Raw genomic sequence first — 16,688 nt, 5'->3', positions numbered from 1 at the left:
CCTAAGAGACAATGAACAGGTGACTCTGGTAAATGCTGAATACATTTGATACATGAATCATCATGACCACTAGAACCAACCCAAGTGCCCACCAGTACTCCCGCGTGTACATTAAGCCATAAGAAATAAATCATCTCCACAATAGACATAGAAAAATTAAACAAGTGTAGCTAGTAGCTGCAAGGGTAGCTACTATGCAGACTGGTAGCTGCCCTTAACATTTCCTGGTATCGGAAGCTGTGTTAAGTACTTGCAATTGTGTAGTTGTGGAGGTGCAGTGATGAACAATGTGAAAACGTAAACAAGTGTACAAGTTAACAAAAGTTGCTTTACTACATTGAGCATTGGAAGCTGCTTTACTACCTTGTGTCATCATTACAAGTGAGAAAAATACTCCATAAGTCAATAAATGGTTGACTGTTTACATCGCTTATCATGGTTACATGTCAGGATAATATATCTAGCCGTAATACTCTAAACGCCACTGCTTTGAGATCCTAATGCTCAAGTTATCGATCGGTCTCGGCAGTGCACAGTCCTCGGCATACTTGAGGCGATCTTCCGCACAAAGCCAAGCCATGAGCCAAGATCTTATAGTTGTATAAGATATCCTTGAATCTCATTGGGATTCTGATTTTCCATATTCTTTGCAATGTAGAAAGTGCCTGGAGGATTCCAGAACTGCTTGTACTGTGTGTCATCCACTAGAATTGTGGACGTAGCAGTGTACTGACCTCTTTTCTCCCATAAGTCACTTAGCTTCTTGTAAAATAAAGGCTTTCCACCAGTTATCTTGAATCTAGCATCTCTTACACAATCCTGCTGTGCAATAATTTCCTTGAATTGGGGAAACTGATCAAGAAAGCAGGCACTCAACAGGTTTTCTACTTTAGTCTTCATGCAGCAGGTCCACACAAATACATCAAAGTGCACAAGGCACCAGTCCAAGAATGCAGGTGCATCTCTTTTATACCCAGCAAACACCCCTGCTATGTCTAGAATTTCTAGATCATTCTAGTAGGCAGACTTCCGTGAACGGTACCTCTTGTCTAATGAAGTCAACAGGACACCATTAATATCAAGGCTTAGAGTTGGCTTACTCTCAAACAATATGTTCCCAGGATCCTCCCATGGACGAGACACCGTCCCATCATCATTCCTAACATAATATGCAACACCACCTGCACCTCCTCCATCCTCCCTTTGCCGAGACATCGTCCCATCATCGTGACTTACATATTCTGTACCACATGCAGCAATTGCACCAGCTGCACAACCTGCATCACCACCTGCATCCACATATGCATCACCATCTTCCTGAGGTGGTTCAGACTTTTCATTGGTAATCTCTGTGTCCTCACCTGCACCAACTGCCCCACTTTCACAACTTGCTTCACTACCTGCGTCCACAGATGCATCACCATCTTCCCAAGGTGATTCAGACTTTTCAATGATAATGTCTGTGTCTTCACCTGCACCAACTGCACCACCTGCATTCACAGATGCGTCACCATCTTCCCGAGGTGGTTCAGACTTATCAATTGTAATCTCCATGTCATCACCTGCACCACTTGCACCAACTACACAACTTGCATCACCACCTGCATCCACAGATGCATCGCCATTATCCCTTCCTCGTTCATACTTTTTCATGATAATCTCTGTGTCCTCACCTGTACTGAGGACAAAAAAACTCGGTGTTTTTATCCTCTTGGTGTTATCAATGCTGCAAGCACATGGGACTTGGCCCTCAACTCTAAATGAACCATCTACATCAGGAGGGTCTTTCATAGTAGATTGTGCTATCATACTTATTATGTGATCGAGATTGTCAATGTTGCTAGTGGAAGCATCCGAACATAAAAACAATAATGAGATAAACAACAATGATGGACAGGACAAAAAAAAAATTGATTTTGGCTTTCTTGATTCATAGGAAATGGAGAATTGTTACAAAGCCAAAAACGGCGACAGGATTTAGGAAAAGAGCCAAAAATGGGGATAGGCTACAAAGAAAAAATATCGAGACTATGTTTGGAGTCTTTTTCTGACTCTGGTTGTTGTAGCACCTTTTCTTCCAGATTCCATGTTACTATTTTCTCCAATCTCTATGGCTAATTGGTCCTTTGATGTCTTTGTTTGACCTTCTGCATCCTCTGTAGGCATTTTGGCAGCTCCATCTGCAAGAGAGAAGAAACAATCAACAAGAATGAGCCTTAAACAATATTATCTACCTTTAGGAAAAAACAAAACCAAAAATAACACCTGTCATCATTCACTTTCTTTCCCTTTGCATCATTTGTATGGTTTGCACAATGAAGGGACTGGTGTCTCTGGCTGACACTTCATTGTCCTTCATTGATGAAGGAGCATTTTCTGCTTGATCTCCATTCTCAGGACTATACTTCTCTAACACACCTTCCTTCTCAACTATAGTCCCTGGCTCAGCCTCTGCAGTCTCTGGCTCAGCCTCTGCATTCATGAAAAGTATTAAGGAATTAAGAACTTGTTGTTTCAAGTTACATGTAGCTACAGCATGATAGTGGAAGCTACCAGGCATGATAGTGGAAGCTACCAGGCAAGCACTGATAGCTACCAGCACTATCCTGGTAGCTACCAATGCCATCCTAGTAGTTGGCTGACTGAGAGCTACCAAGATGACATAGGGGCCACCAATGCTATCCTAGTAGTAAGCAATCTAACAGTGGTGGTTAACAGAATAAAATCTTGGCAACAACCTTTATCTAAAACATCTTCCTTCTCAACATGTACCAACACCTTGAATTATGTTCTTCACAATAAGAAATTAAGAATAAGTTTTCAAGTTACATGTAGGGTCAGCATGACAATAGAAGCTACAAGGCAAGCACTAATAAGCTACCAGTACTACCAAATGCTATCCTAGTAGCTACCTTGCCCCCTGCCATCATGGTAGCTACAGATGCTATCATGGTAGCTATGTGTTATCCTAGTAGCTACCTTGTCACTTGCAGGACTTCCTTGGCAGAATGGCAGCTCATGGCAGAATGGCAGCTACCAATGCAATCCTGGTAGCCACCTTGTCACTTGCAGGACTTCCTTGGGAGAATGAAAACTCATGGCAGAATGGCAGCTACCAATGCAATCTTGGTAGCCACCTTGTCAATTGCAGGACTTCCTTGGCAGAATGGCAGCTCATGGCAGAATGGTAGCTACCACTATTATACTGGTAGCTACCAGGGTTGACAGTGAGAACTTCCTTGTCACCAGCAGGAGTTCCATGGTAAAACAGTAGATAATGGAAGAGTGGTAGCTACCTTGCCACCAGCAAGACTTCCATGGGAGAATAGTATCTCATGGAAGAATGGTAGCCACAGCCATACTGGTAGCTAGTTGTACCATGATTAGCATGACAGTTGCCACTATGAGAGTGGTAGCTACCATTATTGTACTAGTAGCTACCATTCTTGTATTAGTAGCTGCAATTAGCAGGGTTCCCTTGATAACCAAAACACAAAAAATAGATAAATTTAAGCTCAATGCTACAAAATGTAGCAGGGTGTATACCATGGTCCATGCTTAAGGGCACTGATGAGGGTTTGGTGTCTGATTGCACTCCTTGGAATTTGGCATTTGTACTGCCGAGGATCACCAAAGACCGCATCGTATGCGAAATTGATTGCATGCATCCCATCACCATGCATGTTTGTTTGTTTGCAACAAGATGGCCAAAACAGTACATGTGAAAGGCATGATTGCTGGGCAGCAAAAACATGCCAAGTGCATCGTCGTCGTACATCGTCAACCCACAATCACTCCAAAATTTGTCCAAAGGCAAGGTGCCCATATCCACAGGTGGAACTTTCGGCGCAGGTGCAAACAACAAAAATGTACTTCTTTTGACCTGCATGGTCTTCACAAAATCCATCCGTGCCTATGCACACTCCTCCACTTCCTATGTAAAATCTCTCTCCTTTAGAGCACTATCCATAGCATCAAGTGGTGCCTTCTCCTCAACTACCACTTGCAATGTTTGGAGTGTTAGCAGCAACCTGCCGACATTATTTTTAAGCTGCTCCACCTTTATTGCATCCACAGCATCGAGGCTACCTTCTGCCTTTAGTAATGCAGCCTCTGCATCTTTCAACTGGCCTCTGAGCTTTTCCACTAGGAGGTTGGCACCTTCATTTTGGTGCACATCAGCCTGAAGCAATTCCAACTTCTTAAAAGCTTCATTATACTCTGACAATGCAAAAGAATTCTTGCTTACAACCATGTTGTAAACAGTATCTAACTCTGTAAGAGACGGTGGACCAAACAAATTCTTTTTCTGCACATCATCCACTGTATCAATTGGAGTTTCTTGGGGTGCCTCCAAATGATCTGGAGTCCTCGTCATTCGCCGCGAACTATTAGGGGCAAAGGAGGAATGGAAAGTTGCCCATTGCTGCTTCTTTGCATGTAATTTTCCTGATCCATATTTGTGACAATACTTTCTGAAAACAAGGCCCAGTCAACCTATCCCTTCAACTGCTCATATAGAAAGCCTCTAGCAAATCCTTTAGTCAGCTCCATACCATAATTGCCAGGAGGTTCTTGATACACGGATGTGAACAATACATAAAACCTGTTCTAGAGCTCTAGCTTCACATCTCTACATTTTACTTTGCTGCCCCTCTTTGGCACCTCCTTAAAGCATTTCAACCAATCTTTGCAGGTGAAATCTGCCTCAGTCAGCAGTCGAGCATCCATTCCAAAGTTGGGGAGGTCGTATACTTCATGTGCTTGAGGCTTTGTCATGCAAAAAATTGTCTTCCTTTCAAATGGCACATATTGAGTGCACCAACGGCCTTTTCCCTGTAAAATACACGGAAAAACATAAGACCATAGTTGTTTCCATACGACAAACGCATACAGGTATGGAAGTATGATTGGAGTATAGTTCAGCACTTAAACTTGAAACATACACGGCCATAAATTTACTGAAAACTTAGATAACTTATGCATGGTGAGCATTTATAATATCACAATTTTACAAAATTTTTCACATTAAACATCAATTGTTGCATTAAGCAGGAGCAGAAGCAGGCTGGGCATGTGCATGAATAGGTGGTACAACTACCTGTGTCCCAAACAGATAGCTACCATGTAACTACCACCTTGGTATTTCTTTGCTAAATGAACTTTTTGATTGGTAGCTGGCTAACATAATGCTACAAACTTGATATGTTTTTTGCAAAATGTTGAATGCTACAATCTTGATGATCTCTGGTGCACTTTCCCTATATTAAATGAGTGTTGCAGGTGGTAGCTACCACACTGATTCATGCTTCTTCATAGCACTATGATTTTCAATCCATACGAGTACAGTCCCAATTATGCACAAGACATGAATGCATGTGCAGCCAGCCAATTGAAGTTCAATCAAAAATGCAATGTGCACAAATATATCTGCTTGAATGCATGCACACATGCCTCTACACAGGTTTTCAATGCAAGCTTGAATGCATGCATGCCTCTACACGGGTTTTCAATGCAAGCTTGAATGCATGCACATTAGCTTATGGAGCTTGAATGCATCTGCAAACATCTAGCCTCTAACTTAGGTTTGCTTCAAAGCAACCTTAAGAGAGCTTACATGGACCTTGGAAACAAGTTACAACAATAAATTGTGCAGAGACAACTAGTGACACTAAGATGCAGTAGTACCTCAGTGTTGGGGGTTACAACATCTGCCATTTTTTAATGTTTCTTTGCTATAGGAGTGCAGGGCTTTGGTGAAGGAGTCAAGCCTTCTTCTTCCTCTTTCCAGTAGGGGAGTCCGAGGGTGGATCAGGCGAGGGAGATAAATGACGGGCCCTCTTCCGCCTCCCAGATAATTGTGCTTCAGCTGCAGGAGCTGCTTGGCCACCTAAGTTGCCCCCCCTCTGCAACCATCGAGACAAGCAGGAGGCGACATGATTGTGGAGTAAGGTGGCCCCCCCGCACTACTTTCACACACACAGTTGAAACTAAAAAGATAATTTTTAAAGTTTTTAAATTCAGCTCGCTACTCAAGCCTTTTGATGAACAATTTTCAAATAAAGCCTTATAAAAGATTCTCAATGTTTACTCACCTAGCTACCAACCAGCCCACCCCCTTGCTACCACCCCCAAAAATGGGTAGCTAGTGTACCACCTATTCATGCATCCACCCATCATAGTTGTTCTTCTTGCCAAAGTCAACAATAGCAAAGGTTTGCTCATATTCAATTCCGCAAGAAGTAACCACTACTTTTTCTAGCAGTCCTATGGGCCTTTCTGTGTGTCCGTCTGCAAGGTGAAATTTCAACCTGGTAGCCCTCATTGCTAGTTTTCCCCATTTTTTCCAGATCTCTTTTGCTGTGATGGAAAAACCAACTCAGCTGTCAAGGATTGCCATGGTTTTTATACCTTGAAATTCTACATGAAGAGTGGTGTTCCCATCTTCTCCCTCCCTCATAGTACTCACCTACCTTGTTTAGTGGCATTGCGTGTTTAGCTGAGGCATTTCAAGCTCTTTGATCCTTCTTTGATTTGAGTCATTGGTTTTTCAACACCAAATTTCTCTAAGCATTTTCCCACAGTAGCCCACATGTTTAGTCATATTCTGAGCAACTCGACAAACGTTATTGTACAGGCGACTAGTCGTCAAAATGTCTATCAACCCTTTTGAATCAATGACCTTGTTGGAAGAAAGTCTTTATGATGGGACTGCAACAACCTCTAGCTTGGCTTTGTATTCTCTCGTATAGGACGGTAGTGTTTGTAGTGAATGGGGTTGATTGTCCATAGACTGTACTGATCCTTTGTGTCCCCATTATAATTCAACCTCTAGATTCATTTGAGATCCAGTCTCAATTTCCTCTATTAGTGGAAGAGGCACTCCTCTTCCATCACTCATTTGGTTTACTCATCTGCTTATCTCACTTGCTTCATTGGCCTCTCTGACTTGTTTCCACAATTCGTCAAGACCATCTATTTCTTTACAGCTATCAGGTATAGCTATGTGAAATCCCTCAAAAGAGTTATTCGTGGTATTCAACACTATCCTTGGCTTTGATGTGGGGTCCTTGAGCTTTGGTCCATGCTTGTGACTAGAATCTGTCTCTTTTCATTCTTGGTTTGGTGGGATTACTTGTGCAGGTGGAATAAGGATCACATTCTCAGGTTTCCAACTGGTGTTCCTAGTAAAGCTTGGGTCGTTTGAATCATTTTCTTGCAGATTTCAAGCCTTTGTGTTTTTAGTTTGGCATATGGATATGTCATCCACCTCTATTCTTGGGTTTGGTTGTTTTTGAGCCGTGTTTCATAGGCTTTTAAGAGGGCATCTAATGGCTCATTAACCTTCTCAACCAACACTGGTCCTCTTGAGCTAGCACTTTTTGGTTTCTCATCTGTAGATGGTCTTCCGGACGTTGAGACATCTGTGTAAGAGAAGGTGCCACCATTTCCTCATGTTGTCTTATCTTCTCTTTAGCTTGGGTAAGCTCCTCAGCTAGGGATTTCTTCTCTCGTTCCGTATATGCTTTCATCCTAGCCTTTCTAGCTTTCCAACTATTCCATTTGCTCTTCAATTTTTTAACTAGGTGCATCAGTATTTGGTTCACCTGTCTCTAAACTCACGTCAATTTTCATTTTCTCTATCTCTTGATTCTCCACAGCTTGCTTTTGAGCTTGCGCTCTCGTTACTACATGAACTGATACGACATTTTTATTTTTCAAGCTACTAGGCAACTGAATGATTCCAGAGACATTCGTTGTGATCTTTTTGACTTGGTTTTTGGACATTTGGGGATCAAGTGAATGACACAGCAGTCAAGACAATAGGCATTCACCGCAGTCAAGACAATAGTCAAGATAAGTGATCTCCATTTGAGGACATTTTTTGACCACGTAGTTGTCACAGCTTTTGTGACAATCTATCTCTGGTTGAATAACTTCTTCTTGCATTTCCTCTTGGCTATAAACAGGCTCTGATCTAGCTAAGCCTTTATTCACAATGAATCGCAATGTCCTTTCGTCCCTCTCATACCTTCTTTCTTCAGGTTGAAACACAGGAGGTGGAGGTTGTACCGGCCTCACCACTCCATTTTTTTCTCTCATCTTCTGTCACTTTGAAGGGAAGTATCTACTTTGGTTGTTATAATACATTGCAGTTGGTACTATTGCTTGTTTGGTAGATGCTTCCATCATCTGCATGTATCTCATGTCCATAGGCATTCTAGCACCTAGAAGCGGAGGTTGTTGTACAAGCTACGGCCTTGAAACTCCACTTGTCCTTGCGCATTCCCCACAGCGTTTCTAGGTGGAGTAGGTGCTCAGAGGGTTCATAGTTCAGTACCCCCCCATATAACATGTGTTCAAAAACCCCTCTTTTAACATGTTTGAATAACTAAAATGACTCCTTATTGTAGGATTTTTTTTCCAAAATTGAATATAAAACCCCCTTATTTTAATGTATCTCTGTTAAATTGCCAAAAACTTTTGCATTTTAAAGCCCCTCCTTTGGAACTCACGTTATACATTAACATGACTACATAGTGCACCCCCCGAGAGTAGGTGCTACTTGAATAGCTTGTACATATCACTCCCTAGCATATTCCATGCCATAATAACACTCTTCCCTCGTATGGTTTGTCCATTTTCTCTTAGTTTTGCATCACTTAAGCTCCCTTGAGTCAACATTTACAAGAGGAGCTAACCTCTTTACCATTTCATTGATTAAAAAAATTGATCGATAGGTGCTTCTGGTTTTGCAACGAACTCACTCATCTGTGAATCACTGTGTTGAGAGGATGTGTCTTCCTCTTGACTCTTACAATCATTTTCTTTATATTCCTCACAGTTATCCAGCAGATAAAGATCTTCTTTGATCAATTCATTTAGTGTTAGGCTCCTTATCATATGCAGATCCTTTTGAAGACTTGCAAGTCTCATTCCTTGGATAAAGATCAACCTTAACCGTGCTTGAGTAGGAAGTTCCGCTCTTAGACAAAACTTGACATATCTTTTGAGACTTAATGCTGCTTTGCGTATTGATTCATCCTCTTTTTGTTTGAATCTGTGAATTTACGAGACCGTATTGTGAGCTATGCCTTTCTATGAGGGTTCTTTGATGAATTCCTCAAACAGCTCATCTAGAGTCTCAATATCACATATTTCCAATGAGTCAAACCATGTAGCCGTGTCATCTTCCAAAGTCCGTCCAAATCCTGCAAAGTATTGTGTCGCAAAATCCAAATTTTCCTCTGCTTTAATTACTCTTTTGAAAGCAGTTATGTCATCCCTCAGATCTTTATCTCTGGCATATTTCTTCTAGACTTGGGATGGTCTAACTCATCGATTGTGTACAAGTCTAATTATAGACTCTCCCAATCCTTCTCTCACTTCAGATCTTCCACTATGTCTAGGTTCTTCTTTGAAGGGATTAGTTGGAGATTTATCCTTGAGAAGGCATGTCTACCATCTCTGTGATCACTTCATCTCTAGAAGGAAATCCAGGTGGCTCCCTTCTTGGAATTCTCGTAGAAATTATCGTGTTTGGTGGCGTTATCTGTGGTCCTTCATTGACTAGATATGCACCTATGTCTAATGTAGTCCATGGATTTGTGCTTTCTAAAGTTTTGTATTCTTGTCCATACTTGTCAACAACTATAGACTTCCATTGATAGTTGACTCCGTATGTATAGACATATAAGAGCTTGTAATCTATCAGATCTTCTAGTTATGGCTCTAAGCATCTATAAAGGTTGACCTCATTGTCGTCAATATATCTATACAATCCTTCACTCTTATGATCTGTTATCCAAACTCTTTCAACAAGATTGGTCTTTATCAACTGCAAGTTTGGAAGATCCATTATGGGCGGATGCTCCTCTATTGCTAGGATTCTGAAGCTTTTATAAGCTAAGTTTGACTCTAAAGAGGACATGATCTTTGGGCTTACGAGCTCTAGCTTGGTGTAAGAAGGCTTATCCCAAAGTGTTCAAGTGATTTGGTTAGGGAAAGGTCAAAACTATGTTCAAAATTGTGATTGTTTCCTCACAATTTTCTTAAATTGTCAATTTTAGATACCACTAACTTCCAGGTTAATTTTGAGGCCTTAAACGACGTTTTTTCGAACGCTAACCCACAATTAATGACATGTAGGGTCTTTGATTGTTGTTCAAGGGTCACATTGAATCTTGTAGAGCTACTTTGGAGCTTCTTTTGATAAAAAAAAGTTTTAAATCCGGTATCAATAGCTTAAGTTATGGCCAAAACAGTCAATCTGTGGTTGGAGACTTCATACGCGTATGATGTCTATTGGCTCAAAATTGCTCCAAACTTTAATTGTGGACTCTGCTTGATGTACTCTAACCACTCCAAGTTCAATTTGTGATTCTGACACTTTTAGTTAGGTTTATCAGTCCCCTTTTTTTTGCTTGCAAATTCTGGGAAGGTTTACTAACCCAAAAGTGATCCAAATTGAATGAAACTTGGTCCTTAGGCTTATTTATGTTGGTAAACACTTCTCTAAGCTCAGATGTAACTTTTGACCTCTATTTTGGCACTTGAGGCATGATATACGCGTATGATGTCTTTTGTCGCAATAATGAAGTGACTTTTGTTCTAGTGACTCTTTATCACTCAAGCAACTCTCAGGAACTTTCACAATTGAATTTGAACACTTTTTATGCAAGTTATGGTCAATACAAGCAGAACCTTGTCCAATTTTTGTCTTTTGGCCTTTGCAAGCTCAAATGTGCTCCAAATGGAATGAAATTTTGGCTAGGGACTTATTTTATGCTCTAGGACACTAGGGTATACTCAGATGTCTGATTTGACCCAGATCTGGCCTCTAAGACATCAAACATGTATGATGTCTTTTGGCTCAGATTTCACTTAGATTTCTACCCAAGGTACTTCTTGATGCTTTACAACAAGAATATGTGATCACAGCAAATTTTGGATGCCAAAATTGCTCAGAATCACTACTTTTCCCGTTACCTTCTTTTATCTGCACAAATCTCTTTACATGCAAAAGTATGTGTCCAAATGAGTTGAAATTTTACAAGCAATCTTAACACATCATTTTCCAACCCCCTGTGTGGTCAAAAGTGCAATTGGACTGTCAGATCTGGCCTTGAGACATCATGCATGTATGATGTCTATGTGCTCAGAATTGGCCCAAACTCAGTCTGTAAGCTTGTTTTGTTGTGCTTAACACCATGGTAAGCTCATTTCAATTTTGGTCCCTAAAAGTGCCCTTTAGACATCATATGCGCATGATATCTAACTGGTCAAAATTAGATGAAACTCACTTTACAAGTTTCTCACAACACTGGCAACTCACAACAACTTTCAGAATTGAAATTGAACACTTTTTGTGCTAGATATGATCAATTCAATCATTCACTTGTCTAGATCTATCTTTTGGTCTTTACAAGCCCAAAAATGCTTCAAATTCAATGAAATTTGGCCTATATGCTTCCTAAATGCTCTAGATCACAAGGGTGCACTCAGATGTAGCTTTTGACCTTAGATCTGGCCTCTAAGACATCATACGCGTATGATGTCTAGGCGGTCAGAATGGACTTCTGCTTCTACCCAAGGTGCCCCTTGGTGTGTACAACATGAAAATGTGCTCACAGCAGTTTTGGAACTCAAAAATGCAAAATTGTCAATTTTTTACAAGGAAATCCCCTGAAAGAGTAAAATCCTCCCGGTTTTCAATTTATAAGCCCAAATGATATGAAATTTGGTATATGTGCTCAACACAACATGCAAAAGATGGGTATAATGTCAAAAGTTCAAATTTGCTGCCAGAATCATCCCTCAGATATCATACGCGTATGATGTTTGCTGATGAATTTTTTGCCTAAACTCATTCACAAGCATCCCCAAGTCTCTAACACTGGTTTTCAAGCACTTCTACCAATTTTCATGCAGAAATGTACTCGGAATCACAAGTTTTTCTATATCCCGTTTCAGACGCTCCATCTTTTATCTTTTGGGTGTCAAGAGTTCGTCAAAACTCTAGTTTTAGTGTGCATTTAGGGTAAAACCCCCCTTTTGAACACTTTGGTGCAGTCTCCAGATGCCCCTTAAGAAATCATACATGTATGATGTCCAAGTTTACAAAATTTCAGTTTTTATGTATAGAACTCTTGCACATGCCCTCAGCGTCCCAATCAGTCATACAAAAATAACAACAGAAGGCTATTTATTGCATTTTTTTCTCAAAAGCGGACTTTTTAGAGATTCTAAAAACAAGCATGCACTTTAGCAAATAATTCAGTGATGAATAGCTCTGGATCAAAATCAGATCACTTGCCTAAATCTACTCCTACACATCATATGGGGTTTTTCATTTATGAGTAGAAAAACGCTTCATTGCCACACACGGACTAGCAAACTCTTTTATCACCTCCCAAACCACTCAACTACCAACAACTGCTCTAATCTACATCTAATACTACAAATCCTAACTAAATCTACCTAGTCGCAAACCCTCGACAAGACACACGCTTCCTGGCTATCGACTTGATCTCGAAATAACCTCTTCCGGATCCACTTAAGAAAAATAATTTCTTTAGCCAAAACTAGAGCAAGCAACCATCACACGAGTGCTAGTAGAATTACCTACTCAAGTCCTTGTGTCCCCGGCAACGGGGCCAATGTTGCGGGAGCGAATCACTTGACCTATAAATTGCATGCCACACAAGCTAGATCAACATAATGTCAATCAAGGACACAGATGACACGATAGGTGCACGGAGGCAATCTCTTTAGCTTGTCAGGCTGAGACCATCCCATGCATACAACACTCTAGAAGGCTAACTAAACCAAAGTCAAGAATCTCACTACTCTCAACTACACCACCCAACCCACATACACATAAACGGAAAAAAACTCACCAAACCATGCCAAAAGTCGTATGGAAGTTATGGAACACCATCCCCTCACTAGGATACACATGTCCCAAAGCCTCTACACTCAAAATCCTAACTTTAAACCCATCTGCAAAAAACGCGTATGAAGAGAGAGCCGAATTTCGGAAGTGCCCAAAATTGAAATCTATGAGTACCTATGTGTGGCTTATGTTTCCATGATTCTAATGACTACTTGCAAGCAAAAAAAAGACATCGTTTGATATACTTACAGTCGCAAATAGCATGTAGATGCACGAGCGCATTCGCTCTGTTTTGCAAGGAATCCTTGGTGTTGTTGTGTAGCTCTTGTCGAGCCTAGCACAATGGTGCAGTTGGATCTCCAATGTGATGAGCGAGCGGGGAGTTGTGTCAGAAAGAAGCTCACGCTCTCTCTCTCTCTCTCTCTCTCTCTCTCTCTCTCTCTCTCTCTCTCTCTCTCTCTCTCTCTCTCTCTCTCTCTCTCTCACACACACACACACACACACACACACACACAGTGGACGGTAGCTTAAAACTTGATTATGATAAAAGCCCTTTACAAAATGACATAGGTACCTTATATACTAAGGCTACTATAGTTTAAACCTAGAATAGAGTTCAAGGGGTCAAATGGCTTTGTATTTACAATCTGGATGTGCCATTTCACCCCGGCTTCTGCAACTAGACTAGCTACTTATTACGAACGATTTTTCTAACCATAATCTGAAGCATTTCATAACTCTTAGAAGATAAGGCTTTGTTGAGTTATAATGTGCTCTTGACCCGCATATCAACACCGACACTGAGATGGCTGCGTCCCTATCATCCACATTTCCATCATCTTTGCACGTGTCATAGGGATCATACCCACTCTATCTCTGTTCAAACAAACTCTAACAACACGTGTTGTGTCTCACTAGAGTACAATCACTCTACCTCTGCCAGTATAGAGTCTACAGTCATGTCCTACACAGAGTCTACTGTCATGTCCTACACAACTAAAAGCTCTATTTGGTGAGCATAGTGGAGCTCATCGGACAGACTCTAATGACACTTGTTGTGTCTTACTAGAGCACTATCACTCTACCTCTGCCTCTACACAGTCTATTGTCAGGTCTCACACAACTAAAAGCTCTGTTTGGTGAGCATGGTGAAGCTCACCAAAAAATAGACACTTTTTTTTCTCTCGCTCATCACATTTTAGCAACAAAATTAAAACTGTCATCTCATACCTCATATACATACATAAGTATACCAAGCCACTCCCAGCTCCCTTGGAAATCATTAGTGATATGCAATGCATCTGAAAAGACTGCTCCCTTGACAATCACTAGTGATATGCAATGCATATGAAAAGACTGCTCCCTAAGCACTATCTGACACCGGCAGTCTGCTAATTGTCTCACTGAGATCAAACTCCATCCCAATTGAAGAACATAATGCATATCCCAAAATTTATAAAATGCACCACTAGGCAATGAAATACACATATCTCTTTCTCATGTAAGAAACGGCAAACCATCGACCATGTGCACTCGACCAAGTCTCTCATGAGAAAAAGTGCTAAACCACTCATGACATGGTGTAATGGGAAAATTTGCACCCTCATCTAAAAACCAATGGAAAGAAATGTCACCTATGCCAGTAGACATACAAACAAGGAAATGCTAGAGGTAAATGTGACATCACCATCATTGGCATATGAAACCACTTCTCTAGCATGTATCAAAACCGTCGCTGCATCTTGCATATAGCATTATTGCTACCTTATACGTCGGGAGTACATTGAAAGCAATGATGTCTAATGTGTGACCACAATGCCAACAACTCCAGTATCATCATGAATGAGACCTCTATCTCTCATGAGTCATCTCTGCAGATTTTGAAACATCACACATATCTCCTAGATGGATGTCAAAAAACCAAAATTTGTTATGCATCAAAAAGTATATTGCGATCAAACCAAAACTATGGAGAGAAGCCGTGGGAAAAATTTGACAGAGTCTTCCCTGTAAATTGAGCAAAATTTCAACCATAAACTACATCAAAGATGCCAAAGTGGGATATCACCTTGACCACTACACAACTATAACCATGATCAACTCATATGCAACCTATAGCTCAAAATAGCCCTACCAAAATAACCTGGGACTACCCGCCGTAAGCTGTAGAGACTACAAGCATACACAAATCTCACTCCTATGAGAGTGGATACAAGAATACCAAACCTATGTTCATATTGACAAAACTTGTCAATAGTGAGAGTAATACTCAATCACTGTCAATGTGGGAGTCGCACTCGACCACTAAAACATTTGAGAGTAAGATGTAGGTACGTGAAAACTATGGCAAGAAACTTGGAGAAAATTTATAGAGTTTCCCTGTAAATTGCGAAAAATCTCAAATACTCTCAATCATAAACAACTTGCAATACATAATAGAAACAGGGAAGCTAACTCAGCTATGTGCATAAAAAGTAATCAAGTCTCTCATCCACAATATATCATACATCAAGTCAAAGTGACTAAAATCCATCCAAACACAAGGGAGAGAAGCAAGAAAAATTGATGGGTTGAATAAAGTGCGTAAACATGTCTGAGACTAAACCATCTCAAATCACAATCCACATGAGGCATATGTCTACTGTTAAGAGCATGGCAACGGAGCTCACTCCTACACAAGAAGCTCTTTGGACAACTTCACTTGTCCAAAACACATGTACACATGTGAATCTATCACCTATGACTTGTAACTTTCTCAAATTGTATCCGCATATACATACATAACTGAGAAGCACTAAACCAAGTGTTGCCACCTCTCTGAAATCCCTCACAATTCCAATGCTGACAAAAGCGCATCCAAATGTGTATCAAGTCAAAATCGAGATTTCAAATCAACACTTGTAAACACAAATGTAAGTTAAATCATCTCTCAATTAGCACCAAAGTGTGACATACATATCTAGAGATGCAACTACACAATGTTTTACTATGTAGGAGCACAAATTACTGTAGGGTACTGCAAAAACTTCAGCACTCAAAATTTCAAGATTTGATATCAACAACGCATCTCCAACATCAAGAAACCTTGGTATAGACTCCTAGATCATATAGATCCGAGTCTAAGTGTAATAGATGTGCCAAAAACAGCATTTTTCAACCCAAAAGTGCAAAACAAACCTATTGTTGTTGTACCTAATGTAATTTTGATCAAAATTTCCAAAAAACTGATAATGCCATCGCATTTGGAACATGCCAAAACCCCAATCTAAACTCCAAGATTATAACTACCCGACTCTGTATGATGAAGATATACAAGAAACTATGTTTCGAATCCCAAAAATGACAAAATCGAGTCATAGAAAGTCTTGTTCCTACTTTTTCTTTTCTCTTTGTGATGAAATGTTAAGGTTACTATCGCCACTCCCCTTGTGCTTTGATACCAATCAAAGAGCATGCCACTGTAGACACTATGCGGTGTGCATACATGTGGGGTGAGTGTAGAGTGATAGACAGTGTGTGGTGGAGTACTCACTACTAAATGAGTGAGACCCCTTATTCTTTTATGTAGAAAAATTAAGGTCGGTGGTTAGTTAAGTCAATGGATTGTCGAAAATCGGACACCCGACCACGAGGCAAGGCACATGCTACCTTTACCCCAACACATAACACTTGGCTTGTAGAAACCGTGGATAAATTGGATATCTTTGAAGAAGGTTAACACGCCTGTAGAATTTCTATTTACAAGCATAAGTGTAGGTCAAAACATTTCCCACTAGCATTTCGGAAATACATG

At 40.5% G+C, this 16,688-nt stretch overlaps 2 pseudogenes; both read right to left on the bottom strand.

Annotated features, from left to right (window-relative positions):
- Positions 1–460: 460 nt before the first annotated feature.
- LOC147424889 (uncharacterized) lies at positions 461–1,791 on the bottom strand (annotated as a pseudogene).
- Positions 1,792–3,992: 2,201 nt separating this feature from the next.
- Positions 3,993–4,779, bottom strand: LOC147424888 (uncharacterized; annotated as a pseudogene).
- Positions 4,780–16,688: the final 11,909 nt, after the last annotated feature.

Source organism: Adiantum capillus-veneris, chromosome 25 (assembly GCF_014529385.1).
Source record: "Adiantum capillus-veneris isolate H3 chromosome 25, ASM1452938v2, whole genome shotgun sequence".
Lineage (NCBI taxonomy): Eukaryota > Viridiplantae > Streptophyta > Polypodiopsida > Polypodiales > Pteridaceae > Adiantum > Adiantum capillus-veneris.
Note: the sequence above shows the minus strand (reverse complement) of the source record. Positions and strands in the feature narration are given on the sequence as shown.